The sequence below is a fragment of the Rhinopithecus roxellana genome, chromosome 21 (assembly GCF_007565055.1).
Source record: "Rhinopithecus roxellana isolate Shanxi Qingling chromosome 21, ASM756505v1, whole genome shotgun sequence".
Classification (NCBI taxonomy): domain Eukaryota; kingdom Metazoa; phylum Chordata; class Mammalia; order Primates; family Cercopithecidae; genus Rhinopithecus; species Rhinopithecus roxellana.
This window is the reverse complement of record NC_044569.1, coordinates 42242850-42270659: the sequence shown is the minus strand read 5'-3', so window position 1 is coordinate 42270659 and position 27810 is coordinate 42242850. Positions and strand designations below refer to the sequence as shown.

Genomic DNA, 27810 nt, shown 5'->3' with positions numbered 1-27810 from the left:
ACCGTAATCACACCACTGCACTCTAGCCTGAACAACAGAGTGAGTGAGACCCTGTCTCAAAAAAAAGAAAAAAAAAAAAAAAAAAAAATCCTGTTGCAAAAGGGATGATGGAATGGCTGAAGCATACAGACTAGAAGGTGCAGGAGAGAAAATCAGACAGAAAAGGAGCACACTGGATGCCATGCTAGGGAACTTGGCTTGTTTAGTCAAGACAATAGGTTGCCAACCACCTGTGCCATGGCCAGGTCTGCAATTCAGAGTAGAGGATGCTTGGAATTGGGCAGGACTAGAGGGTAGGGAGACCAGTTGGCATATTCCTACAATGGACCACAAGAGAGATGGCGAGGGCCTAATCACAAGCAGGGGTGAGTGGTGCAGCGGAGGAGAGCCCTCAAAGCGGCCAATACAGTAGCTCTGCAGAGAGCTAGAGCAGGAGTGACAAGAACTCCCTTAGGAAGAGTAGGAATCATGAGGAGGAATAATGAGGAGGAATGATGGAGGCAGCATGGGAGTAGAGGGAAATGAGACTCCCTTCTAGGTTTCTGGCAGGGATGATTAAACAGATGACAGTGCCATCAGCCAGGATAGGAGATTCAGGAGGAGCAGGTTTGAAGAAGCACAAATAATGGGTTTGAATCTGACGTCACTGTGGACCTTGCTGGTTGAGGCGTTGAAAGCCACTGAGCACAGGCACATAGAATTCAGAGGAGTTCCCACTGATGAGGGGAGGAGAGAGTTTCAAGAAGGAAATAATATCAAGAGCATCTTGCCTTGCAGAGATCATGAGGCACGGGACATGAAAGGGGTCTGTTTTATTCAGCAACCAGAAGGTCATCGGTGACTTTAGCTTGAGCAGTTCAGGGTTAGAGGAGGAGCAAGCCTGTGAGGACGTGAGAAAACCTGAAACTCTTTCAGGTAGCTTGGGTGGAAAGAGAAACTGTGTGGTAAGTCAATAGCCTGAGGGGGAACCGAGGGGGCCACAAAAGCTTCTTTTTCAAGAGCAGGAATGAAGCCAGCATTGAGGAAGAGGGGACAATTAGTGGAGTGAGGTTCCTCACCTTGGAGCTGGAAGGCGGTGGGTCAGAGGCCAGTTGAAGGAAGCCCTTTCTTCCTGTGACACTCCAGTGGAGTAGGTGGACCTGGGGTGGCCCCTCCACACTTCCTAGCGCAGGAGGTACAGGGATTTATCATGCAACAAACACTTAATGAGTCACCGCTTTGCTTAAGTGGTGGTGTAAGCTAGTAGACATGGGGAAAATGAGGAAAATACTAGCAACTTGAAGCACTCGTTCTGAGTGAGGTCTCAAACGCAAGGTTGTTTGGAGGAAGGGAGGAGAGCTCTAGGGCTTCCTGAATGATGAAAGGAAGGAAGGTAGCTTGGCAGAATATTTCCCTCCCAAGGCAGAGATAGAGAAAATAGCCTGAGAGAAACAGGAAAAGTCTAAGTGGGAAAAATGGAAGAAGGAAAGAAAATAAACACTAACAGCCTGTTCCAGGTTGCAGACACTAAAGTAGGCACTTTATAAGTTATCACGGGGAATCCACAAAACAATTCTGTAAGAAAGACACTACTATCTTTATTTTATTGACGTAGAAACTGAGGATTAAATTCTGTCTCTAGCTTTAATTTTTCTTCTCCATATTTATAAAATCCATTGAATATGGAGGGGGATATTTTAGTCCTTAAATTTTTATTTTACTTGTGAAGCCAAGTGAGAAGCAGTGAAATGAGGAAAATTCCTAGTGGGCTTGTGCCAGTGCAACTACCTATGTTTCTGTAGAGCCTTGATTACAGATGGGGCGAAACTTGATCGAGTTTCAGAGAAAAGCAGAAGGAACTTAAGTGAGGAAGTGGTCGCCTGCTCCCTGGATCCAAGCACCGCCCAGCTACACTAGGCACTAGTGGGAAGAAACTGGGCTGCAGCCGCGTCCTTCAGGCAACAGCTTTGTGTATGCAAACGCCTATTTCAGTACCCTCAGAACTGTATAAATGATCACACACAAGATGCACTTCATAAATTAACTGGCATTTATATAGAAATAACATAGGCTTCTGTTCATTACTTTCAATCATAGAATAGTAATAGAATAGGCTGCAAATTAAAAACCAGTGTGCACCAATAGTATATAGCACCAGCAATCTAGTTTGTCTGTTTGAGACAGTTTCGCTCCCAGGCTGGAGTGAAGTGGCCTCTGGGCTCACTGCAACCTCTGCCCGCCGGGTTCAAGTGATTCTACAGCCCCCTGCCTCCCACGTAGCTGGGATTACAGGCGTAATCCCAGCCAACACGCCCTGCACATTTTTGTATCTTTAGTGGAGGCGGGGTTTTGCCATGTTGGCCAGGCTGGTCTCCAACTCCTGACCTCAGGCGATCGACCCGCCTCAGCCTCCCAAAATGCTGGGATTACCGGTTTGAGCCACCGCGCCCGGCCACATTTCTTTTCTTTCTGAGACGCCGTCTCTCTGTCGCCAGGGTGGAGTGCAATGGCGCAACCTCGGCTCACTGCAACCTCCGCCTTCCCGGTTCAACTGATTCTCCTGCCTCAGCCTCCTGAGAAGCTGGGATTACAGGCACGCGCCACCACGCCCGGCTGGTTTTTTGTATTTTAGTAGAAACGGGGTTTCTCCATTTTGGCCAGGCTGGTCTCGAACTCCTGACCTCAAGTGATCCGCCTACCTCAGCCTTCCAAAGTGCTAGGATTACAGCCGTGAGTCACCCATTTCTTAAAAAGTATATTTTAATGCTGGGGACGCTGGCTTATGCCTGTAATTCCAGTACTTTGGGAGGCCGAGGTGGGAGGATGCTTGAGCCCAGGAGTTGGAGACCAGCCAGGGTAACACAGCGAGACCCTGCCTGAATAAAAAGAATACACGAAAAACAACAAAAGAACCCCGACATATTTAAAAAAATGAGTTGTGTAACGATTTTTTTTTTTTTTGGTGGGGATGTGAGTAAGCAAAGGAGATGTGCTACTACTATTGATCAAAAGGGGATTATAAAACATTCATTCCCTAGACTTTCTTTTCACTTTAATATTCCTTTTTGGCAACTGGACTCTCAGTCCCACGTGACCCGCCGCAGGGTTGCCATGGGGACCGGAAAAACTTTTTTTTTTTTTAAAAAGTAACGCTCCTGTCGCCCGAGGCAGTAGAAAATCGAGGCCCCGCCCTCACTCGGCCAGGGGCCCAGGCCCGCAGCCCCGGGACTGGGAGCGGTGAGAAGCCGCACGCTTGCCGCTTGCCTGCTGGGGCGCGGCGCGCGGCCGGGAGCGCGCGTCACGTGGCTGGGGCGGGGCCTGCGCGCTGCCCGCCCGCCCGCTGCCGGCTCGGCCGCCGCAGCCGCCGCGTCCCATTCATGAGGGCCGCCCGACTCAGCTGCGGCCCAGGCGGCTTCCGAGACAGCCGCGGCTGCTGGCGCCCCGACCCTGCGCGCGCCCCCGGCCGGCCCCGCCCCCTCGGCTTCCCTCCCCGGCGGGTCCTAGCCGTCGCAGTCCAGTCGCCGCCTCCCCTGAGCCGCCCGCGGGCCGGGAGCGGAGCCGCCGCAGGTAAGTGGGCGCGGGCCGGGTTCCTCACTGGCGTCCCTCCGGGGCTGGCGGCGAGTGTGTGCGCCTGGGGGCTCCCCTAGGCGCGGACCCGGGGCTGTCCTGCCGGAGGCCGGGACCCTCCGGGGCAGCGCGGCCCCGGGGGCTGTCCTCCTGAAGGCCGGGACCCTCCGGGGCAGCGCGGGCTGAGACGTCCCCTCCTCGCGCCCCAGTCCCCGCTTCCCAGTCCCCGCGCCCCAGTCCCCGCCTCGCAGCGACCGCGCCACGTAGACGCGGCCCCCGCTGTCGCCGCAGGACGGACCCCCGGGGAGCCGGGGGCGGCGGGGCATCGGTGGTGGCTGCTGAGGACTCTGAACCCGCGCAGCTCCCCCGCCGCTGCCCTGGGGATGGTTACCCGAGACCACCCCGGCCCCCGGGTTTGGGGCGCGGAGGGGAGTGCGGAAGGCGCGCGGGAGGCCGCGTCTCTATCCCGCCCCCGGCCCTGGGGGAGGGGGCGCCGGGCACGTGATCCGCGGCGAGGCAGGGGCAGCAGAGTTGCTGGTATTTCTTCCCCGCCGCGCTTTGCCGCGCACCTCCGCCTTCAGGCGGTGTGGACCGGGTTCAAATGTGGTTGGTTTTGTCAAAGCCCCCAGCCCCCGGTGCAGATCTTAATTTGTAAGGAACATGTTCAGATACAGTTTGTACTGAGACCCTGTGAACTTCTAACGCCAGCGGATCACCATTTTCTCCACTCGCCTGAATATTTTAAGACTTTTCATTGAAAATTCAAGATGACATTTTTTAGGTATAATTATGCAAACCAGTACCAGAAAGATCACCCTTCCTTTCAGAAAGGTACTGGAACTCTGAATACTTGGAAATACTTTGAAGGACTGCCTAGCAAATGGCCAAACTAATTTTTAATGCACATTTGGGGCTTATCCACTTTTTTTTTTTAATTAAAAACGAGGCTCTAGACTTGGTGTCAAGGTAGGCCCTGTTGAAGTTCTTTGCCCAGTAGTGATGCTGGGTGTTACTGTTTATTAAAACTTGGACTGGCTAGATTATAATGTTTTGACCGTACAAAGTCGGTTTTGAAATACATTTTGAAATATTTACTAATTATTTAGTGGCCCATACTGGTTTATGTTTTAACGGTCTGGTATTGATCGTTCTCAGCGGCTTAAGATTGAGAAGTGTGGCAGGTGATGCTGAAGCGGGGGAGAAGCGGCAGAGCCGGCCACACAGTGCAGGGGACGGAGACAGGTGCTGGGCTGGTCCTCCTACAGCATCCTCAGTTGTTGGAGGGCAGTCATCCTCAGGCCATACCCAGCCAGAGGAGAGAAACAACAGTGTGAAGCCACACGTGAAAGCCATCCAACGTCGGCTCTTCCCTCCAATTAAATTGTAGTTGATTGTGGTATGTCAGACATCTCTTTTATTTCGAGACAAAGTCTCACTCTGTCGCCCAAGCTGGAGAGTAGTTACGCGATCTCCTGTCACTGCAATCTCTGCCTCCTCTGTTCAAGCGATTCTTGTGCCTCAGCCTCCCGAGTAGCTGGGGTTACAGGCATGAGCCACCACACCCAGCACATTTTTGTATGCTGGTCTCGAACTGCCGACCTCGGTGATCCACCCCTGTAGGCCTCCCAAAGTGCTGGGATTGTAGGCGTGAGCAACCGCCCCGGCCAGACTGAAGTAGCTCCATGCCCAGCTTTTGATAGAGGTAGCCATAGAATGTTAGAAATGAAACGACAGGTTCTGTTTTCACGTTTGATGGCACAGTTGAGAGTCAATAGGGACGCATTATGCTTAAGAGAAGCTGGAAATGAAGTGTTTGAAAACCCTTGAACACTACAGTGAAGCACTGTTAAGAAGCAAATAATAGAGTCAGCTGGGGCTTTGTCTCCTTTATTGCTGGGAGAATGTAGCAATAGAGGTTCTCGTCGCCCTGTATTTAGTACTTTTGGTTTTAAGGACTGGACCCAGAGTTCCTGAAAGCCAGACTCGATAGCTGCTCAGTAAGTTCCAAGCACATAGCCGGCTTTGGGATGCGATTCGCTCGAGGTCTGTTGAATGAAGGTAGAGGCAGCAGGCAGTTTGTCCTTACCAGTGACCTGGAAGCCGGTGGCACTTCCTGAGTGACCTCACTTACCTTCCCTGAATGGTGAGGCATGGATGAATATTCCTGGTGGTGCCACGTGTTAGAGGTGGTGAAAGGTCGAATGTTTACTTTATTAATATTACATCATGGCTTGGTTCTCTGTGTCAACAGCTATTTTTCTATGCTTTGGGTACATATTTCCTAATATGTATCAGCACAGTAACGCTTAGCTGGAGACTTTGTCTTGTTAGTTGATAGATTAGTGGTAAGAGGTAGATTTGGTTATTTGGTTATCTCCTGTAGATGCTTAGCAATTTAAATTAGGAGGTTTTTCTTTAAGCCTGATTTTAAGTCTTTCCATCTTTAATTTAAATCCATTTCTTTTTACTCTGACCCCAGTGACTGTCATTGAGTATCTGCCTGGCTTGCCATGCCAGATTGGTAGGCAGTGGTTTGGAATCTTCATTTTGAAATCCTGTTTCTTTCTCTCTCATACCCTTCACTGCTTGGTAAGTTTTTATACTTCTGAATGAGACGCAGGCTCTTGTGACCTACCATTTGCCTCCTTCATGATGAAACAACTCACAAGTTGGTAGACAGAGCCTCCAGTTGGCAGGATCCTATATAGAATGTGTCTTTAAAACTTGAAGAGTTTGAAGGTATTTATTATAGCCTGGAGAAGTACGTTTTATGGCTATATCTTGGTAATAAGACATTTGAATCACTTGGCTTTAGTGGCTTTGGTAATTAACTGATTTTTGGAATCCACCTCCCTTGCTGTCAGCTTGAGTCTTCATTTTAGTAACACACTATGACTAACACTAAACATGTATTACACGTGTGTTTCAAGACAAGCGTGAGTGAGTTGCTCACTCTGGGGTCCAAATGAAGCAGAGTCAGTGGCAATCCATGTGTAGTGGGGAGATGGCCAGAATCCCGCCGGGGCCACTCCGTGGGGTGCCTTGCTCCTGATTTTCAGCAGGAAGCTGGTGGAAGCTGGGTTGGGCATCTGGCACTGCTCAACTTCTCAGTCAGAAAGGAAGGAGAAGAAAAAAAATCTATTAGGAGGTAAACTGTGTTTTAATACAAGATAAAACTCTTAATGTCACTTTCAGGATTAAAATGATGATAAACATTTTTACTAATTTGATTCACTGACTGCAATTCAGTCTTTTTCTGCTAAAGCCTTTGAATGCTGCATTTCGGTGATCAGGTTTGCTTAGTTTATGTTGTTAAAATTGTTAACAAGAAATGAGGAAGAATGCCGGGCGTGGTGGCTCACACCTGTAATCCCAGCACTTTGGGAGGCCAAGGTGGGCGGATCACTTGAGGTCAGGAATTCAAGACAGCCTGGCCAATGTGGTGAAACACCGTCTCTACTAAAAATACGAAAACATTAGCCAGGTGTGGTTATGCGTGCCTGTAGACCCAGCTGCTTGAGAGGCTGAGGCATGAGAATCATTTGAACCCAGGAGGCAGAAGTTGCAGTGAGCCGAGATCGTGCCACTGCACTCCAGCCCAGGTGACAGAGCAAGACTCTGTCTCAAAAAACAAACAAACAAAAAAAGGTCCTATTTTTATAATCTTTGAATTTAGAATTTTACTAGTGTTTTTTTTTTGTTTTTTGAGACGAAGTCTCGCTCTGTCACCCAGGCTGGAGTGCAGTGGTGTGATCTCGGCTCACTGCAACCTCCGCCTCCCAGGTTCAAGCGATTTTCCTGCCTCAGCCTCCTCAGTAGCTGGGACTATAGGCGCGTGCCGTCACACCTGGCTAATTTTTTGTATTTTTAGTAGAGACGGGGTTTCACTGTGTTAGCCAAGATAGTGTTGATCTCCTGACCTGGTGATCCGCCTGCCTCGGCCTCCCAAAGTCCTGGGATTACAGGTGAGTCACTGTGCTCGGTCACTACTTAGTGTTTGTAGTTACCTGTCGTGTCATATATTTTCAACATGAGCTATCTACAGTAGGCTTTTTCTAACTTCTTTGGAGGAGAAACGTTGGCTCACAGGAAAGCACACCTTGTGATGCTTGGATAGCTGTGGATTTGCCTTCCCAACTTTGCCTTTTTCTGATTTCTTGGCATATATAAACAGTTTAGAAAATCTGTATTTTGGTACTTAATTTTCTAAACAGTAACATATTAAATTTGACTCCGTTGCCTTCATATCTTGGCTACCAATTCCCTTAATTTTCTTGTTCAGTAGTATGTGTATTTGAACTGCCTCATGTTTTCTAACCAGGAACGATATAAATTAATTAGTGATTTATAAGTTGTTTTTAGCTTTTAGCATTTAACAAAATCTTTCCTGTTGAAGAATCTGCTGCAGTGATCCATTTTAATCCTTTAGCAAATCTGAATTTCTTATTTCAGTTTTATTGTGTTGATACTGTTGTTTTGTGCTCTCTGTATTGTCTTGCATTTGCTCTCAAGGTTTATCTGTGGCTTTCCTCTAGGCTTTTATCAGTAGTAGGGTAAGTAATATAATATTTCCTCAGTTTTCTGACACTCCCTGTGGATAATGCCAGTCTGCCTTCTTTGCTGTCTGTAAATGTTAAACTAAGGAGGAGTAGAGAGGGAGATGGAGAGTGTTGAATGGAGGTAATAAGAATCTAGCATTGGGCCAGGCTCGGTGGCTCACACCTGTAATGCCAGAAATTTGGGAGGCGGGTGGATCACCTGAGTTCAGGAGTTTAAGAGCACCTTGGCCAACATGGCGAAACCCTATCTCCACTAAAAATGCAAAAGTTAGCCAGTGTGTGCCTGTAATCCCAGCTACTCGGGAGGCTGAGACAGGAGAATTGCTTGAACTCAGGAGGCAGAGGTTGCAGTGAGCCGAGATTGCGCCACTGCACTCCAGCCTAGGCAACACAGCAAGACTCTGGAAAAAAAAAAAAAAAAAGAATATAGTCTTGAAGGTTTGCAAACTCTACAAGAGAAAGTAGGATTTGAGGAGGGGAGGAAAGAACATTTAAACACGGACATCTTTGAAATATGGCCGTGGGGAGAGAGGATCTATTGATTTTATTTCATTTATTTTTATTTTTAAAACTTTTTTTTTTTTTGGCTGGGTATGGTGGCTCGTGCCTGTAATCCCAGCATTTTGGTAGGCCGAGGCAGGCGGATCACCTGAGGTCAGGAGTTCAAAACCAGCCTGGCCAATATGGTGAAACCCCATCTCCACTAAAAATAACAAAAATTAGCCGGGCGTGGTGGCAGGCACCTGTAATCCCAGCTACTCAGGAGGCTGAGGCAGGAGAATCACTTGAACCTGGGAGGCGGAGGTTGCAGTGATCCAAGATTGCACAAGACTCCATCCAAGGGGGAAAAAAAAAGAAACAATTCTTTTGAAAGAGAGAAGTCTCCCTATGTTGCCCAGGCTGGTCTCAGACTCCTGGGCTGAAGTGATCCTCCTGCTTTGCCCTCCTAAAGTACTGGGATTGCAGGCAGGAGCCACCGCATCCAGACAGATCTGTTGATTTTAAAGTGGATGTGAGGCCTGAGCCCTGGAGTTCGAGACCAGCCTGGACAGCATGACAAGAAGCTGTCTCTCAAAAAAAAAAAAAAAAAAAAAAAAGTCAGCTGTGGTAGTGTGGGCACCTGTGTGATCCCAGCTGCTCAGGAGGCTGAGGTCAGAGGATGGCTTCAGCCGAGGAGTTGAGGCTGCAGTGAGCCATATTCACACCACTGCTGGATGACACAGTGGAACCCTGAGTCTAAATAAATACATGAGTAAGTGGGAAGGAGGGAAGGAAGGAAGGATCTAGGTTTAAAAATTATTTGGCCTTAGTGGTTATGACTAAGCTGTATTAGATGAAGGGAGGAGCTAAAGATGGGGAAAGCATCCTTCAGAAACTTTTACTGCCCAAAAAATAGATATATGGTACAAAGTAACTTTGTTAGTGACAGATTGAATTTCTGCATTTACCTATTTCTGAAATAAGATGAAAGGGATGAATAACCTTAGAATATTGATTTAAACTTCTATTTTATTTGAGACAAGGTCTCACTTGGTCACCCATGCTGGAGTGCAGTGGTGCAATCTCGGCTCACTGCAACCTCCGCTTCTAGGGCTCAAGTGATCCTCCCACCTCAGGCTCCCGAGTAGCTGGGACCACAGGCAAGCGCCACCGTGCCCAGCTAATTTTTGTACTTTTCTGTAGGACAGGGTATCACCATTTGCCCAGGCTGGTCTCGAACTCCTGGACTCAAGTGATCCACCCACCTTGGCCTCCGAAAGTGCTGGGATTACAGGTATGAGCCATGTGCCCAGCCTAAGCATCTGTTTTTAAATTTGAAATAAGATCATCTCTTTTTATAAAAGGAATCATAATTATAAACAAAAAGGTCATTGGTTAGTGTGGGATTGCATTTTGCCTAGAAGACGTTCTGTATACCCCTGACTAACCAGTAGAATGTATGCTGACCAAGATCATCCTCGTCTATTCAGTGCATTATGATATGACATTTATGGCTCTGGCAAGATAGATATGTCCAGCTGTACTGGAGACATGGCTTTAAACTTATTCTGAAAGGGAGGTGTCCAGAATGCAAACAGCTCTTGAAAAGTATTTGGAAATAATTTCAATATAAAGTCATCGGCTCGTTTGATTATATGATTTTGAATTGCTGTCCAGTATGTGCCAGCAAAACCATCAGATTGTTAATATGAATTAGAAGGTCTGATTTGGAGCTGCTTAAGTTGTTATGGATATTTTTCCTGACAGTTGAGTCTATAAACTTGTGGTCTTTGTAAAACAATATGCTTTTCTTATGAGCCAACATAAGTTAAGAAATTTTTGGGCTTACCCTTAGCATCATAAGGGATATAATATATCTTTTGTTTGTTTTAGGAGACTGTGTTATTTTTTTCTTTGTAAACACTCCGAGACATCTGTCCATGAATTACATTTCTTTAAACTCTTTTTAACAGTTTTTTAAAAAATTAATAATAGGTACCTGGATGGGCGTGGTGGCTCACGCCTGTAATCCCAGCAATTTGGGAGGCCGAGGCGGGCAGATCATGAGGTCAGGAGATCGAGACCATACTGGCTAACATGGTGAAACCCCATCTCTACTAAAAATACAGAAAATTAGCCAGGCATGGTGGCGGGCACCTGTAGTCCCAGCTACTCAGGAGGCTGAGGCAGGAAAATGGCATGAACCCGGGAGGCGGAGCTTGCAGTGAGCTAAGATCACACCACTGCACTCCAGCCTGGGCGACAGAGCGAGCTCCATCTCAAAAAAAAATAAAAATAAAAATAAATAAATATAATAAGTACCTATTTGACATTGTAGCCATAATGTCAATTTACATATAAACTTCGAGAATAAGAGTTACTTAGAGAAATACTAAAGAGAGAGAGAGAGAAAGCTTTGTTTTTATTATTTAAAATATTAAAGAAATGCTTGTCTTTTTTTTTTTTTTTTAAAGAGACAAGGTCTCACTCTGTCACTCAGGCTGGAGTGCAGTGGGGCTATCACAGCTCACTGCAGCCTTGACTTCCCCAGCCCAAGCAGTCCTCCTACCTCAGCTTCTCCAGTAGCTGGGACTACAGGCCTGCGCCACCATGCTTGGCTAGTTTTTTTTTTTTTTGAGACGAAGTCTCACTCTGTCACCCAGGCTGGAGTGTGGTGGCACAATGTCGGCTCACTGCAAGCTCCACCTCCTGGGTTCACGCCATTCTCCTGCATCAGCCTCCCAAGTAACTGGGACTACAGGCACCCACCACCACGCCCGGCTAATTTTTTGTATTTTTAGTAGAGATAAGGTTTCACCATATTAGCCAGGATGGTCTTGATCTCCTGATCTTGTGATCCGTCCACCTCGGCCTCCTAAAGTGCTGGAATTACAGGTGTGAGCCACCGCACCCGGCCCATGCTTGGCTAATTTTTGTATTTTTTTTCTGTAGAGATGAGGCTTTGCCATGTTGTCCAGGCTGGTCTCTAACTCCTGGGTTCAAGTGATCTGCCAGCTGTGCTGAGATTACAGGTGTGAGCCACTGTGCCCGGTCAACAAATGCTTTATAAGAAAGGACTGATCTTCTGTTGCAGGATTTTCTAACTGGCTCAGCCATTAAAAATAACTTACCTGGGTAACATTATTTGAAATATAGAAATTTGGCATTTTCGGGTCTTTAATATCTAGTCTGTCCACTGATAGTCTGTTGTAAAGTGGTGCTGATGCCTTCTACTTAGGAACACTAGGTATTTCGAGGAGGTGTTTAATATTTGCAAAAGATTATCATTATTACAGTTACTTTATTGAACAACTTTTTTAGGCCCTTTGTTAAGTTTTTTACATAAAGTATCTTTTAAGAGTGACGACAACTGTACAGAGTACAGATAACAATGCTTTTTTCTAGGTGAGAACCCTGAAGCTGAAAGAGATTTGCCAGAGGCCACAGCCGTGTGGCAATGATGACCTGCCTCACCACATTGTCTTGTTCCTATGCTGCCCGACTATCTAAGGACTCTTGACAGTTCCTGTGCATTGCTTTATCATCCCTAAATCAATTTTAGTGTTTTGGTTTTGCTTTATCATGATTATTGTTGTGAATTGTTATTTATAGAGGTCTCGCTGTGTTGCCCAGGTTGGTCTCAAACTTCTGGGCCCAAGCAGTCTTCCCGTTTCTACTTCCTGAAGTGCTGGGATTACAGGGTTGGGCCACCAGGCCTGGCCGTTGTTACTTTTATTAGGTAGAACTGGATAAGCTGTGTGTGTGTGTGTGTGTGTGTGTGTGTGTGTGTGTGTTTTTAAGATAGGATCTTGCTCTGTTGTCCAGGCTGGAGTACAGTGGCACAATCTCAGCTCACTGCAGCCTGGACCTCCTGGAATCAAGCAATCCTCTTGCATGAGCTTCGTGAGTAGCTGGGACTACGGGCATGTGCCACTATACCCGGCTAATTTTAGTTTTAGTAGACATAAGGGTCTTGCTATATCAGCTGAGGATGATCTGGAACTTCTGGGCTCAAGTGCTCCTCCCCCCTCAGCCTCCCAAAGTGCTGAGGGGTTATAGGCATGAGCCACTGTGTACCCTGCTGAGATGCTTTTCTTTTCTTTCTTTGTTTCTGTTTTTTGAGACGGAGTCTTGCTCTGTCACCCAGGCAGGAGTGCAGTGATGCGTGATCTTGGCTCACTGCAGTGTCTGCCTCCCGGGTTTAAATGATTTTCCTGCTTCAGCTTCCCTAGTAGCTGGGGTTGCAGGTGCCTGCCACCACACCCTGCTAATTTTTGTGTTTTTAGTAGAGATGAGGTTTCACCATGTTGGCCAGACTGGTCTCAAATCCCTGTTCTCAAGTCATCCACTGGCCTCGGCCTCCCAAAGTGCTGGAATTACAGGTATGAGCCACTGCACCCAGCCGAAGCTTTTCTTTATAGATGTCAACATCTATAAATGGGTAACAGAGGGATAGCACCTACTTTAATAGGAGCTGTGGGTTTCTCTGGGTTATTTATGTTTTCAAAGGCAGTTGTGTCAAGGGGAGAAATACCACCCAGGAAGACGAGGAGGTGATGTGGCCCTACCATGCCTACTTGGTGCGCTCTGGAATGAGTTGGACAAGGTGAACCTGATGTTCTTTGGCGTGCCTTTCACAGCGTGAACATATCGCTGGGCTGAGAATGGATTGAATGTCTAAGCTATATTTCTCATACAACATGAACCCTAAAACAAGCTAAATATTGCTCTCGGGCTCATCCTGATAGGAAGGTGACTGTTTTAGTGTTGGGGAGGAGGAAATGGGCTCAGTGGGACTGTGTGAGACATGGTATGTCAGTATCCAACATGGTGCCTTCTTCAAGGATTTACCCTTGTAATTTCGACAGTTCCTGATTTGAGTAAGTGTACACTGTGACCCCTGGGTTACATGGCACTGGACTGTGTGTAGAAGGATCATTAAGTTAAAACAATTTCAGAGTTGAATAGAGCTTCTTATCTTTTACTTTGTTCAGTATTGGGGGAACCAGCCCCCAATATTTTAACGTAGGTTCTTTCTATTTTCCCTAAGTGTCGGCTGGTCTGAGAAATAAAGAGAAAGAGTACAAAGAGGAATTTCACAGCTGGGCCTCTGGGGGTGACATCACATATTGGTAGGACTGTGATGACAACCCCGAGCCGCAAAACCAGCAAGTTTTTATTAGTGGTTTTAAAAGGGGAGGGGGTGTATGAACAGGGAGTAGGTCACAAGGATCACATGCATCAAAGGGCAACAAGATCGCAAGGCAAAGGCAAAATTAGAATTACTGATGAGGGTCTGTGTCCTGCTGTGCACGTATTGTCTTGATAAACATCTTTACAGGAAACAGGGTTCGAGAGCAGAGAACTGGTCTGGCTAGAATTTACCAGGTTGGAATTTCCCAGTCCTAGTAAGCCTGAGGGCACTGCAGGAGACCAGGGTGTATTTCAGTCCTTATCTCAACTGCATAAGACAGACACTCCCAGAGCGGCCATTTATAGGCCTCCTCCCAGGAATGCATTCCTTCCCCAGGGTATCAATTATTAATATTCTTTGCAGGGAAAAGAATTCAGCGATATCTCTCCTACTTACACGTCCATTTATAGGCTCTCTGCCAGAAGAAAAATATGGCTGTATTCTGCCTGACCCCACAGGCAGTCAGACCTTATAGTTACCTTCCCTTGTTCCCTGAAAATTGCTGTTAATCTGTTCTTTTCAGGGTGTACTGATTTCATATTGTTCAAACACACGCTTTACTAAAAATCGATTGTACAATAGTGGTCCTGAGGTGATGTACGTTCTCAGCTTACAAAGATAACGTGATTAAGAGATTAAAGTAAAAGCAGGCATAAGAAATTATGAGTATTATTAGGGAAGTGATAAATGTCCATGAAATCTTCACAATTTATGTTCAGAGATTGCAGTAAAGACAGGCGTAAGAAGTTATGAAAGTATTAATTTTGGGAACTGGTAAATGTCCATGAAATCTTCACAATTTATGTTCTTCTGCCTCGGCTCCAGCCAGTCCCTCTGTTCGGGGTCCCTTACTTCCCACAACAGGTCAGAACTCCAGGTCCCATCACATTGTTGGTAGCCAGTGGAAACCCCTAATACAGTTGAGTATCTGAATTCTCTTTGAGCAGATCTGTCTTTTGAACTAGTGCTTTCTTCACTGTATCATTTGACTTACTTGGTAACTACATCTGCAGATGAGCTCCCCGCTAACGGAGTTTTAGTGGTGTTTTACTTAGTATAATTGAATAAATGAATGGCATATCAGCTCTGATGAAGAACCTTTCATTAAATAGAAATATACTCATAGACCTTTAGGAATTCCCAAATTCATGAATATTCTTTTGATGAATCATTTACTCATTTGTAATAGGGAGATAACAGTACCTACTTGACAGGCTGGTTCTGAGGAGTAAATGAAGTCATATGTTAAACTGGAGCCAGCAGCCACCTCTAGGTCTTACTAGGCCAGAGGAGCCGGTGTTGAGTCATAGGACAAAGGGCAAAAGGTGAATGAACATTCCTCTTGTCCTGAAGTAGCTGATAGTGTCATAGAGCAATCAAGTAGGTCTGCTTTTGCGTAAAGCAAGGTTTTATGAATCATGGACAAGGAGGGACTTAGAAGGGCGTACTGCTTGAGCGATTGTGGAGAGTCTGAGGAACTGTCTTGGAGATAGCTCTGGGCTTATATTTTTAATGTGAGAATTTAATGTTTAGTTGGAAACTTATTTTTATCTCAAAAAAAAACACCCCGTTTCATGTGTTTGCTTAGAATTTCCTTCTTGACCCAGAAAGAAAGAAATTTCTTTATCCTCATAGTGCCAAAGTTAGAAATTTTGTATACAAATCTTATGCACGACATGTGTTTATAAATGTAATCCTTAAGATTTTTGCCATCATTTCATCTATGGCTGCTTGAATTTTGTTAATGTGTGGGCCTGTAGGAGGAGCCTTATCTTTGTATTTAGAATGGGACTTCTAGAAAGCACAGTTGTTTATACCTAGTATATTGCAGGTGAACATTTAACTAAAAGAAAAACATTTACTGATTAATTCATAAGGCCTCTAACATATTTCTATAAGCTTGAATAATTGATTTTCATTAGAATGGACACCAGTTTTCTTAGATTATAAAACTACATGAAATTTTATTCTCTGCCAGTTGAAAAACGTAGGAACTGGTACACCTATATTGCTATGGTGGCTATTTTTTTTTTTTGTCTTTTGAAGGTCATCCTTTTAAATGCTGTCTGAATCTTTCAGTGCTATCCTTGCCATGGAATGGAAATGGACCTTCCCCCCCGCAAGTGTGCTATCTTCATGACAGCCAAGGAATAGGACTTTTGTTTTAGGTCATCTCCCTGTCCCAAGTGAAAGAACTAGATAACTTTGTTGTATTTAAATTTCCCGGTTTGTTTGTTTTGTCTTACCGATGAGACATACCTAAAGGTCAGATGGACCACAGGTGCTGATCCTGAGAGTTGGAAAGTAACTTTTCCTAATTAAAAGCAAAACAAAAAAAGCCTTACAATGCTTATATTTGCTTGGTGTTCATATTTTCCTTCCCTTAGTAGTTTTCATTTCTGTAAATACGTTCTTATTCATTAGGCTATATCACATAATAGTTCTGTTTATCTTTTAAAATCGTAAGTATATTATTTTTACATGTAATTTAAACATTTAAGTACATAGTACTGTGAGGTTTATAATGAAAAACCCCAGTTCTCTTTCTCACAGCTGCTTACTGCTCCCTAGCAAAAGCCCCTTTCATTTTTCTGTTGCTTGTGGGATTTGATGCCGTGCTTGTATGCATACACTACTGTAGCTTGTGTTTTTAATTTTAGACCGTCTCTATTGATTTCCTACTCTGCAAGATGAAGGTTCATCTCTTACATAACCCTCCTGTCACACACACGTTTCTTTATACTAAGCTCTCAATAACATTTTCTAACTTTCTTAATATTCATTGTTTATATTTTCATGGCTAAATATTGCTCACAGCTAAGCATGTGCAGTGATTTTATTTCTTCGCCAGTTCATATTTTTTTTTCTCTAGAGTCAACAATTTTTTTTTGGTTTACATTTCTTAGTACCAGTCACAAATTCAGGCCCCCGGTTTCTGATAGGACTATAGAGCTCTGCAGTCAACACCTCACTCACCCTGAATCCCAGTAATTTCCTGTGTTGGATTCTGAGTCCTGGATTACGCATTGTCTTCTGTCTTGGCATGCTTCCCCATTTTGATGGAGCACATCCTCCAGCAGCTTTTTGAGAAAGGGTTTACATGGAGGAAATTCTTTGAGAGCTTAAATGTCTGAAAATGTCTTTATTTGAACCTCCTACCCAACTGATAGGCTAGCTATAGAATGCTAGAATGGAAATAGTTTTCCTTTAGAATTGTTACTTTTGAGAAGTTACCTTTTTTTGAGGAGTCTCAAGGCTTTTTGATTTCTCTCTCTCCCTCCCTCTACGCCCTCTTTCGCCTTTTCCTATCCTTTCCCCCCACCCTTTTTTTTTTGTAGCACTTTTACTTTGTCTCTTTTTAAAATATCTCATTATCATCTCTTGATGAAGCGCCTTGGTTTGGGATTTGCCATCTCAGTTTTTGGACGAGACACAGTCTCTTAGGAGGGAACCCGGGAAGTACCCACCTTATCTGGCTTCACAGTGAACCCTCACCCCTGTCCTTGTTTCGTTACTTACACCCGGCTAGCGGGCAGGTATGTCACCAGATTCTCCGCAGGCCAGAGGGCATAGAAACACTCATGATGTTGGGTAAGTGGCTGGCACTAGGTGCCGTACATCTGATGGAGGGTATGGTGTGTATCCTGCTTTGTGTAGCCGTGCCCATATGGTGATTTTGGAATCCTTTGTGTAGCCTTTAACGTTGTCTATTGGCATGTTTCTGTCGTGACTGTCTTAGGTGGAGCCCACAGTAGTGCAGGTATTTCTTCATCCTTTGACCTGGGCACCTGGTGGGAACTTTCAATTTGGAAAATCATGTTTCTGACTCCAGGAAATTTCTTGTATGATTTGTTTGATAATATCCAACCCCTGCCTTCCCCTACCTTTTTTTTCCCACTCCTGTTTCTGTTCTTTAAAAAGCCTACAAGTCAGATATTGGGGCCATTTTGGATTGATACTCTGATATTCATCTTTTTCCTCCTTTTGCCCATCCTTTTATCCTTATTGGATTTACTGGGAGATTTGCTTTCTACATTTTCTCCTCCTCCCCCTCCTGCTCCTCCTGCCTCTCTTCCTCCTCCTCTTCTTCCTTCTCCTCTTCCTCCTCCTCCTCCTCCTCTTTCTTCTTCTTCTTCTTCTTTTTTTTTTTTTGAGACCGAGTTTCACTCTTGTTGCCCAAGCTGTAGTGCAATGGCACGATCTTGGCTCACCGCAACCTCCGCCTCCCGGGTTGAAGCGATTCTCCTGCCTCAGCCTCCCGAGTAGCTGAGATTACAAGCATGTGCCACCATGCCTGGCTAATTTTTTTTTTTTTTTTTTTTTTGAGACGGAGTCTTGCTCTGTCGCCCAGGCTGGAGTGCAGTGGCCGGATCTCAGCTCACTGCAAGCTCCACCTCCCGGGTTTACGCCATTCTCCTGCCTCAGCCTCCCGAGTAGCTGGGACTACAGGCGCCCGCCACCACGCCCGGCTAGTTTTTTTTTGTATTTTTTAGTAGAGACGGGGTTTCACTGTGTTAGCCAGGTCTCGATCTCCAGACCTCGTGATCCGCCCGTCTCGGCCTCCCAAAGTGCTGGGATTACAGGCTTGAGCCACCGCGCCTGGCCGCCTGGCTAATTTTTTTGTGTTTTTGATAGAGACGGGGTTTCTCCATGTTGGTCAGGCTGGTGTCGAACTCCCGACCTCAGGTGATCCTCCTGCCTTGGCCTCCCAAAGTGCTGGGATTCCAGGCGTGAGCCACCGCGCCTGGCTCTTCTTTTTAAAAGAAAAAAAAACCAAAACAGAGATAGGGTCTCATTAATGTTGCCCAAGTTGGTCTTGAACTTCCAGCCTTAAGCAGTCCTCCCACCTCAGCCTCCTGAAGTGCTGGGATTACAGGTGAGACCCACCGTGCCTTGCTATTTTTAAATTTTTGTAGAGACAGGGTCTTGCTGTGTTTCCCAGGCTGGTATTTATTTTCCAACCGTTCTATAGAATGTCTCAATTTTACAATTGTGTTTTAATTTCCAAGAGCGCTTTCTCATTCTTGGATGCTTATTTTTATTAGCATCCTCTCCTAGCTGCTGGTGGGTCGCTGGCAGCCTTTGGCATTCCTTGGCTTGTAGATGCATCACCCCAATCTCTGCCTTTATATTCACATGGTGTTCTTCCTGTATGCATGTCTGTCTCTCTGTCCAGATTTCCTGTTTTTTTTTTTTTTTAATTTTTTTTTTTTTTTTTTGAGATGGAATCTCACTCTGTCGCCCAGGCTGGAGTACAGTGGCACGATCTCAGCTCACTGCAAGCTCCGCCTCCCGGGTTCACGCCATTCTCCTGCCTCAGCCTCCCAGGTAGCTGTGACTACAGGCACCCGCCACCACGCCGGGCTAATTTTTTGTATTTTTAGTAGAGATGGGGTTTCACTGCGTTAGCCAGGATGGTCTCGATCTCCTGACCTCGTGATCCGCCTGCCTCGGCCTCCCAAACTGCTGGGATTACAGGCGTGAGCCACCTTGCCCCAGATTTCCTTTTTTTATAAGGACATCAGTCTTACTGGATTCAGGCCAGCCCTGATGACCTCGTTTTAACTTGAATACCTCAGTAAAGATCCCTTTTCTAAATAAGATCACATCTGAGCTACTAGAGGTTAGGACTTCAGCGTTTCCTTTTTGGAGAATATAGTTCAACCCAAACAGTGGGATTTGAGAGCGGAGATAACACATGTGACATCCTCTGACAGGATGTCTAGTTACAGCAATGTTTTTATTTTTATTTTTATTTTTATTTTATTTTATTTTATTTTATTTTATTTTATTTTTTTTGAGACGGAGTCTTGCTCTGTCACCCAGGCTGGAGTGCAGTGGCCGGATCTCAGCTCACTGCAAGCTCTGCCTCCCGGGTTCCCGCCATTCTCCTGCCTCAGCCTCCCGAGTAGCTGGGACTACAGGCGCCACCACCTCGCCCGGCTAGTTTTTTGTATTTTTTTAGTAGAGACGGGGTTTCACCGTGTTAGCCAGGATGGTCTCGATCTCCTGACCTCATGATCCGCCCGTCTCGGCCTCCCAAAGTGCTGGGATTACAGGCTTGAGCCACCGCGCCCGGCCTACAGCAATGTTTTTAAAGATGCTTTTAGTTACACCTGTCTTCACAAATGATCAGAAAGAAACTCTTAGGAAGTAATTTTTAGATAACAACTGGAGATTTTTGTTCAGACTTGTGACTGCTAAAATTTTCTGCATGTTCCTGAATGTTTAATGACAGTATCTCAGTTGTCTCATTTTCACTCTTGCTTTGTTTCTAAAGTCATTTGAAGGTTGGCAAAATGACTAAAGAAAGAACAGCAGCAGTGTCTTATGAGAAAGTAAACCCTATCTCTATCCTGGCATAGTTAGGTGAGCATGTTAGCCAGTTTCTCATGCTCTGTCCCTCCATGTTATACTCTTACTTCTTTTTTCAGATATGAGCCTTCTGGGAGCTTTGTTGCTTTAAAAAAAATCTGTCATGTATTTTCCTGTTCTGGGCTCTACAGCCCTTTTCTTTACTTAAAGTGTCTCTTGCTGCTCTTCCTCCCTCTCCTCAGGCAGCAGCACCCTCTTTTATTTCCTTTATGATAGTTGTCCCAGCCTAACATACGTTGTTGTTGTTGTCTCTCTCCCCCCATTAGAATATAAGCACTACAAGGACAGGTACCTTGTCAGCCAAGTTCACTGCTTGATCCCCGCTCTCAGAACAGAATAGACACTGCTGTTGAACAGATCAGTGAGTGAAACAGGCTTTGTTTTCTGACTTTCAAGTGCTGTTTCGCTGACTTGCTGTTGCTCTTGGAAGTCCTTCTCTCTTGTTGAAGTAGCTTAGTATGCAAGTCAGCTTGTGATAACACACTGCTGCAGCCTTACTTGGCATTTGTTTTGCAAAACTACTTAAAAATAGCCTAAATCTGAGTGATTGGTGGCATTGATTGCAGCAGTGCCATTGATATGGCCACAGCCTTTCCCTTTATCCACCCAAGTGTCCTCCCAGAGCCAGGAAAGGGAGGTTCCCCTCCTTACATTTCTGAAGATTCTGATGTCCCAGTGGACCCCATGCAGAATTTAATAAAGCAAAGCATGAAACTTGAACTGTGTTTTGATTGACAATGGGAAGGTCTCCTCTGCAGACACAGGCACAGGGTGCCTGGAGCTGCCTGGCACTGGGAACTCTGCCTCACGGTCACCATGTTCTGTTTAACTGAGACAAGGAGACACTTCAGACACTTCCAAAGGAAAGAGTAGAGAAGTAGTGAATTCGTGCTTACTGATCTAGCAGACTTACAGTAACAGACTTCTAGTCATTATGGAAGAGCCTGCTTCCCCCCCCTCCGCGGGAGCCATTCAACAGTGATGGATGCCATATGTAAGGTTGGTGAATTGTTTATGCAGCAGAAGTCACCTTTTGATCAGTATTGTGGCAGTCTTGGTTTCATTGTGGCACACTGCAGAGTTACGGGCATAGTGGCCTGGTGTTCTGATGATGTCTTGAAAGTGACTGCTATAGCTTTGACTTCATTCATGTTCCTTTGAATTTGTTATGTTTAGAAAAGTAGAAGCCTCTGCCGGGTGCAGTGGCTGATGCTTGTAATCCCAGCACTTTGGGAAGCTGAGGTGGGCAAATCACATGAGGTTAGGAGTTCAAGACCAGCCTGGCCAACAGAGTAAAACCCCATCTCTACTAAAAAAAAAAAAAAACCAAAAAACAAAAATGAGACCAGGTACAGTGGCTCAAGCCTGTAATCCCAGTACTTTGGGAGGCCAAAGCTGGCGGATCACCTGAGGTCAGGAGTTCGAGACTAGCCTAGCCAACATGGTGAAACCCTGTTTCTACTAAAAATACAAAAATTAGCTGGGCGTGGTGGTGGGCACCTGTAATCCTAGCTACTTGGGAGGCTGAGGCAGGAGAATTGCTTGAATCCAGGAGGTGGAGGTTGCAGTGAGCCGAGATCATGCCAGTGCACTCCAGCCTGGGTGAAGGAGTGAGATCCCATCTCGAAAAAAAAAAAAAAAGAAAGAAAAAGAAAAAAATAAGCCTGCAAAAATGAAATGTACACATTTATGATATGTTGACACTGGCACCTCTTCCGCAGAAGTTTACCATTAGCAAGTACAGCAAACTTGGTGCCATTGTCAAGGCCTTTGTAGAACCAAATGATGCTTTGTTTGGAGAGGGTGGGATGTGGTTCTGTTGTTCTGGGACGTATATGATATTCAATAGATAGATAAAGATATTGGTTGGGTGTGGTGGCCCACGCCTGTAATCCCAGCACTTTGGAAGGCCGAGGCAGGTGGATCATGAGGTCAGGAGATCGAGATCATCCTGGCTAACACAGTGAAATCCCGTCTCTAGTAAAAATACAAAAAATTAGCCGGGCGTGATGGCGGGCGCCTATAGTCTCAGCTACTCGGGAGACTGAGGCAGGAGAATGGCGTGAACCCAGGTGCTGGAGCTTGCAGTGAGCTGAGATGGTGCCACTGCACTCCAGCCTGGGCAACAGAGCTAGACTCTGTCCCCCCCACCCCCCCCCCAAAAAAGAAAAGATTATCCTAGGAGGTAAGCGTGTAATCATATCTTTTCTGCAGCATCACCATGCCTGTTGAGATGGAGATGTTGGATGATGTAATTGATGGACATTATAAAATAACCAATGTAACACTTTTATTTTTCGGAGGGAGTCTCGCAGTGTCGCCAGGCTGGACTGCAGTGGCGTGATCTCAGCTCACTGCAACCTCCAGCTCCTGGATTCAAGCTATTCTCCTGCCTCAGCCTCCCAAGTAGCTGGGATTATAGGCATGCACCACCACACTCAGCTAATTTTTTGTATTTTTAGTAGAGACGGAGTTTCACCATGTTGGCCAGGATGGTCTCGATCACCTGACCTCGCGATCCACCCGCCTCAGCCTCCCAAAGTGCTGGGATTACAGGCGTGAGCCACTGCGCCCGGCCTTACATTTTATTAGTAAGCCTAAAGTTTGCCCATAGAGCTAATTGCCTCTGATTCTTCAGTTTTGCCCTCCATTATACACAAATAATAATGAAACTTGGTACCCTGCTTAAAAAATGTGACTGTGAAGGAACATGACTAAAAACTTACACAATGAAATGTGCTTTGCACTTTAGGGGTAACATATACATTTCATCTATGCTGTCATTCTGGAAAACATTTTGAAACACCCCTTCCTTTTTTTTTTTTTGAGACGGAGTCTTGCTCTGTCGCCTAGGCTGGAGTGCAGTGGCCGGATCTCAGCTCACTGCAAGCTCCGCCTCCTGGGTTTACGCCATTCATTCTCCTGCCTCAGCCTCCCAAGTAGCTGGGACTACAGGCACCCGCTACCTTGCCCGGCTAGTTTTTTGTATTTTTTAGTAGAGACGGGGATTCACCGGGTTAGCCAGGATGGTCTCGATCTCCTGACCTCGTGATCCGCCCATCTTGGCCTCCCGAAGTTCCTTTTTAAATTGCTTTCAGAGTGTCACAGTATAACCTTTTATTCCCAGTGGTGGAAAATCTTTACCCTTCAAGGTAGATTAGGTTTTTGGAAATAGCTAGAAGCCATTCAAAGCAACATCTGATGAACCATGCACGTCAGATGAATTATATTTACTTTTGGAGTATAAGAGTTGTGTGACTATGTGGTATTGATACTCATTTTTATCCTGTGTAGCACCTAAATTAAATTTAAAGATAGTTCTTTCAGGAAGAAAGAGGAGCCCTCATGTCTTGTTACACAGTGGTATATCAGTGGAATTAATTTATTGTAGCCTTCAGAGGTGATTGATTTAAAAGACAATATTCATGTTAGAGTGCAGATGTGACTAGACAGTTTTACACTAAAACTTAGAAGAAGAGAAAACACTGAGGACAAATAGGCTGTAGAGTGGGGTTCAGTTGGATGAGTCTTAAGGCATAGGGAAATGGTTTGGGAAGTTAAAACAGATGCACAGAGCTGATGATTGAAGCATTTAGATTTAGAAAGTCATTTGTTTTCCTTTCCTGGGTCCCTCATTATTAAGTAGCTCCTTGATGGCTGGAAACCTATCCTAACAGTTAGCTGCTAAAGCACTTACTGTGGCATATGTCTTGGAACTATTCAGTTCATTGTTCTTTTTTAATGAAAAGAAGAAAGAAAACTAGCATTTATAAAGCAGCTGGTAGTTTCCAGGCACCACCTTATGGGATCCTCACAGCAGTCCTACCTGACAGGTGCTCTTAACCCTGCTATATGAAGGGGGCCTTTGAAGCTCAGGTCCAGCTGAAACAGAGGAAGGTTCCATCCTGGAGGTCTGTGGCAAGTGGGAGAGCTTTGGTGTAAAACTCCCCGTCTAAATTCAGCCACGTCATGTGCTTGCCGGCCCTAACGTGTTTGTGGGGACCCAGTCAGAACAGGCTTATCAGTACAGGGCCACATACCAGCTGTTTAAACCAGTGGTTCTCAGCTGGGGACAGCTTTGCCCCCCACCCCACCCCCGGGGACATTCAGAAATAACCTGAGACCTTTTTTTGGCTGTCATAACTGGGGAGGGTACTACTGGCATCTGGTGGTTGGAGGCCAGGGATGCTACACTCCTCACTTCCCAAGCAAAGAATTATCTGACCAAAAATGTCAGTATGCTGAGAAAACCTGTATCTAAACTATTAAAAGCCGTAAATCCAAAGAAAAGATCATTGTTCGAGGGGATGGATATCCCATTTACCCTGATTTGAGCATTACACATTGTATACATGTATAAAATATTATTACATGTCCTCCCCAACTATGATATATCATTAAAAAAATTTTTTTACAGCTACAGATCCAGTCACCACCCCCACGGCCTGGGCTCCATGGCCGCCAGTGGCCCTGCAGAAGCCTTGTCCTTTGCCAGCTGCACTAGGGAGCCTGAGCGTAGGTCGGCTGCACAGATCTACACTGACTTGCAGGGCACAGGTCTGGGGCAGCTTGGCTTGTGATAACCACCTGTTCCCTTATCTAAATTGTCTTCAAAAAACTTTCCTAGAGGTCTGAAATGAATCAGAAAACACTTACTGCCTTCGTATTTTGGGTTCGTGATACACAGAGCCTTCTAAAGTGCAGGACCTAGGACTACAGGCAGTATTGGTACCTGAGACATTATAGGCACCGGGGAAGTTCTTGAATGATAGGCGTACGTTTATGTACAGTCTGCACTACTTCATTTTAAGGGCTGTTACTGTGTAATGTAAAGCTAGATTGCGCATGTTTTAACTACTTTGACTGGGAAGTGATTGACTTTTTCAATGCGTGTATGCTCTCATCTTTCAAATAGCAGTGTGGTCTAGAATCAGGGGTTCTTTACTTGCGGTCTGAAGACTAACCATAGCGGGGTTCCATCGGATCCTCTGAGCACAAATCTGTGTATGGTTGTATGGGTATGCACGTATGCTGCTGGTTTGCATGTTTTCTGTAAAGAGGGTATATTGCAAAGATTAGTTGGGTTCTCAGAAATGAGAGTAGCACAAACTACTCACGGGCTATGTATTGTCTAGGGTTACTTCTAGATGTTTAGAAGCTGAGATTAGGAATTTGCGTTGAGATCAGAAGTGAATTTGTTGTGGTCCAGTGTAATTTTTGACGGAAGGAAGAAGCTCTCTGTTGTGTGTAGGTATACATAAAATGAAAGTTACATGTAATTTTTTGTTGAAATTACTACTGTGGAATCACCAAGCTCATGGTAAAAACTAAGTTGTGGGAAATACTTCGCTTTGTGCTTAGTAGAGTTGAACGCCCAGAAAGCCATGGTTTTTGAAATGTCAGATTGTTTTACCTAGAAGGATACGTAGAAATTGTCTAGAAATTCACTTTTTGGGTGAGGAAATTGAGGGCTAATGATATTCAATGAGTTGTTCGAATAACCTAGGAAGTTTGTAACAGTATAGGAATAGAAGATGATATTTGTAGCCAAGAATGAATATATTCTCACTTTAAACTGTGGACTGTATTGACATTGCTTTACATTCAATTAGTTTTATTGCATAATTTTATTCCTATTTTTCTTCTTCTACCTTTTTTCCTTCTTCCTTCTTTCTTCCTTCTTCTTTCTTCCTTTTCTTCTTTATTTTTTTCTTCCTCTGTCAGGGCCTCGCTCTGTTTCCCAGGCTGGAGTGCAGTGGTGTAAACATGGCTCACTACATGCTCAACCTCCTGAGCTCAAGCCATCCTCCCACCTCAGCCTCTGAGTACTACAGATGCACACCACCGCACCTGGCTAATAATATTTAAATTTTTTTTTTTTTTTTTTTTTTTTTTTTTTTTTTTTTTTGTGAGACGGAGGTTTGCTCTATTGCAGGCTGGAGTGCAGTGTCATTATCTCGGCTCACTGCAAGCTCCGCCTCCTGGGTTCACGCTGTTCTCCTGCCTCAGCCTTCCGAGTACCTGGTACTACAGGTGCCCGCCACCACACCTAGCTAATTTTTTTTTTTTTGTATTTTTAGTAGAGACGGGATTTCACTGTGTTAGCCAGGACAGTCTTGATCTCCTGACCTCATGATCCACCCTCTTCGGCCTCCCAAAGTGCTGGGATTACTGGCATGAGCCACTGCGCCCGGCCTAAAAATTTTTTATAGAGAGGAGATCTCACTACTGTGTTGCCCAGGCTGATCTTGGACTCCTGGAACTCAAGTGATCTTCCTGCCTTGGCCTCCCAAAGTTAGAGGTGTGAGCCACAGTGCCTGGCCCCATTGCATAATTTTCTAATTGTAGTAAGATTCAACCATTTTTGAATTTATGATTTCGTGATATTAACTACATTTACTATGTTGTACAACCATCACTGCTATTTCCAAAATTTTTCATGACCCCAAACTCTGTAACCATTAAGCAATTACTCTCCATTTCCCCCAGTCCCTGGTAACCTCTAATCTACCTTTTATTTATGAATTTGCCTATTCTAGATATTTCACATAATTGGAATCATATGATGTTTGTGTCAGGCTTATTTCCTTTAGCATGTTTTCAGGGTTCATCCATGTTGTGGCATGTATGAGAACTTCACTCATTTTCATGACTGAGTAATATTCCATTGCATGGATATAGCACATTTTGTGTCTCTATTTATCTGTTGATGGACAGTTGTGTTGTTTCCACATTTTGCCTGCTGCGAATAATGCTGCCATGAACACTGGTATACGAATGTCTGTTTTCAGTTCTTTTGTGTATATACCTGGGAGTGAAATTGCTGGATTATATGGCAATTCTATATTTATTTATTTTTTATTATTATACTTTTTGTTTGTTTGTTTTTGAGATGGAGTCTCACTCTGTCGTCCAGGCTAGAGTGCAGTGGCACTATCTCAACTCACTGCAACCTCCATCTCCTGGGTTTGGCAGTTCTGTACCTCAGCCTCCTGAGTAGCTGGGATTAAAGGCGCCTGCCACCATGCCCAGCTAATTTTTGTATTTTCAGTAGAGATGGGGTTTCACTATCTTGGCCAGGCTGATCTTGAACTCCTGACCTCATGATCCACCTACCTCAGCCTCCCAAAGTGCTGGGATTCTAGGCGTGAGCCACTGTGCCCGGCCTTACTATTTTTTGAGACAGGATCTCACTCTGGCGCCCAGGCTGGAGTGTAGTGACGTGGTCTTGGCTCACTGCAGCCTCGACCTCTTGGGCTCAAGCAGTCCTCCCACCTTAGCCTTCTCGGGAGCTGCAATTATACGTGCACACGACCATGCCTGGCTTATTTTGTTTATTTTTTGTAGAAACAGGGTCTCACTATGTTGCCGAGGCTGGTCTCTTAACTCCTGGGCTCACATGATCCTCCCACTTTAGTCCCCCACAGTGTGAGCCACTGTGCCTAGCCTCGTAATTCCATATTTAGCTTTTCAGAAACCACCAAACTTGTTTTCTACAGTGGTTACACCATTTTACCTTTTCACCAACAGTGCACAAGTGTTTCAGTTTCTCCAGTTTTCTTTCTAACATATATTTTCTCTTTTTAAAAAATGTTGACAATTTTATTTTCATATTTCACAATATAAATAAAAACTGCACTTTTTTTGTCCCACTTC

General features: G+C 45.1%; 1 protein-coding gene across 1 annotated transcript in view; it reads left to right on the top strand.

The window, feature by feature from the left end:
* Window positions 1-3323: 3323 nt before the first annotated feature.
* The window catches only part of LPIN2 (lipin 2), a 95038-nt gene continuing 70551 nt past the window's right edge, over window positions 3324-27810 (top strand). Inside the window, exon 1 of the mRNA XM_030925775.1 lies at window positions 3324-3546. The gene's annotated coding sequence lies outside the window, so the exon portion shown is untranslated. The remainder of the gene's footprint in view (window positions 3547-27810) is intronic.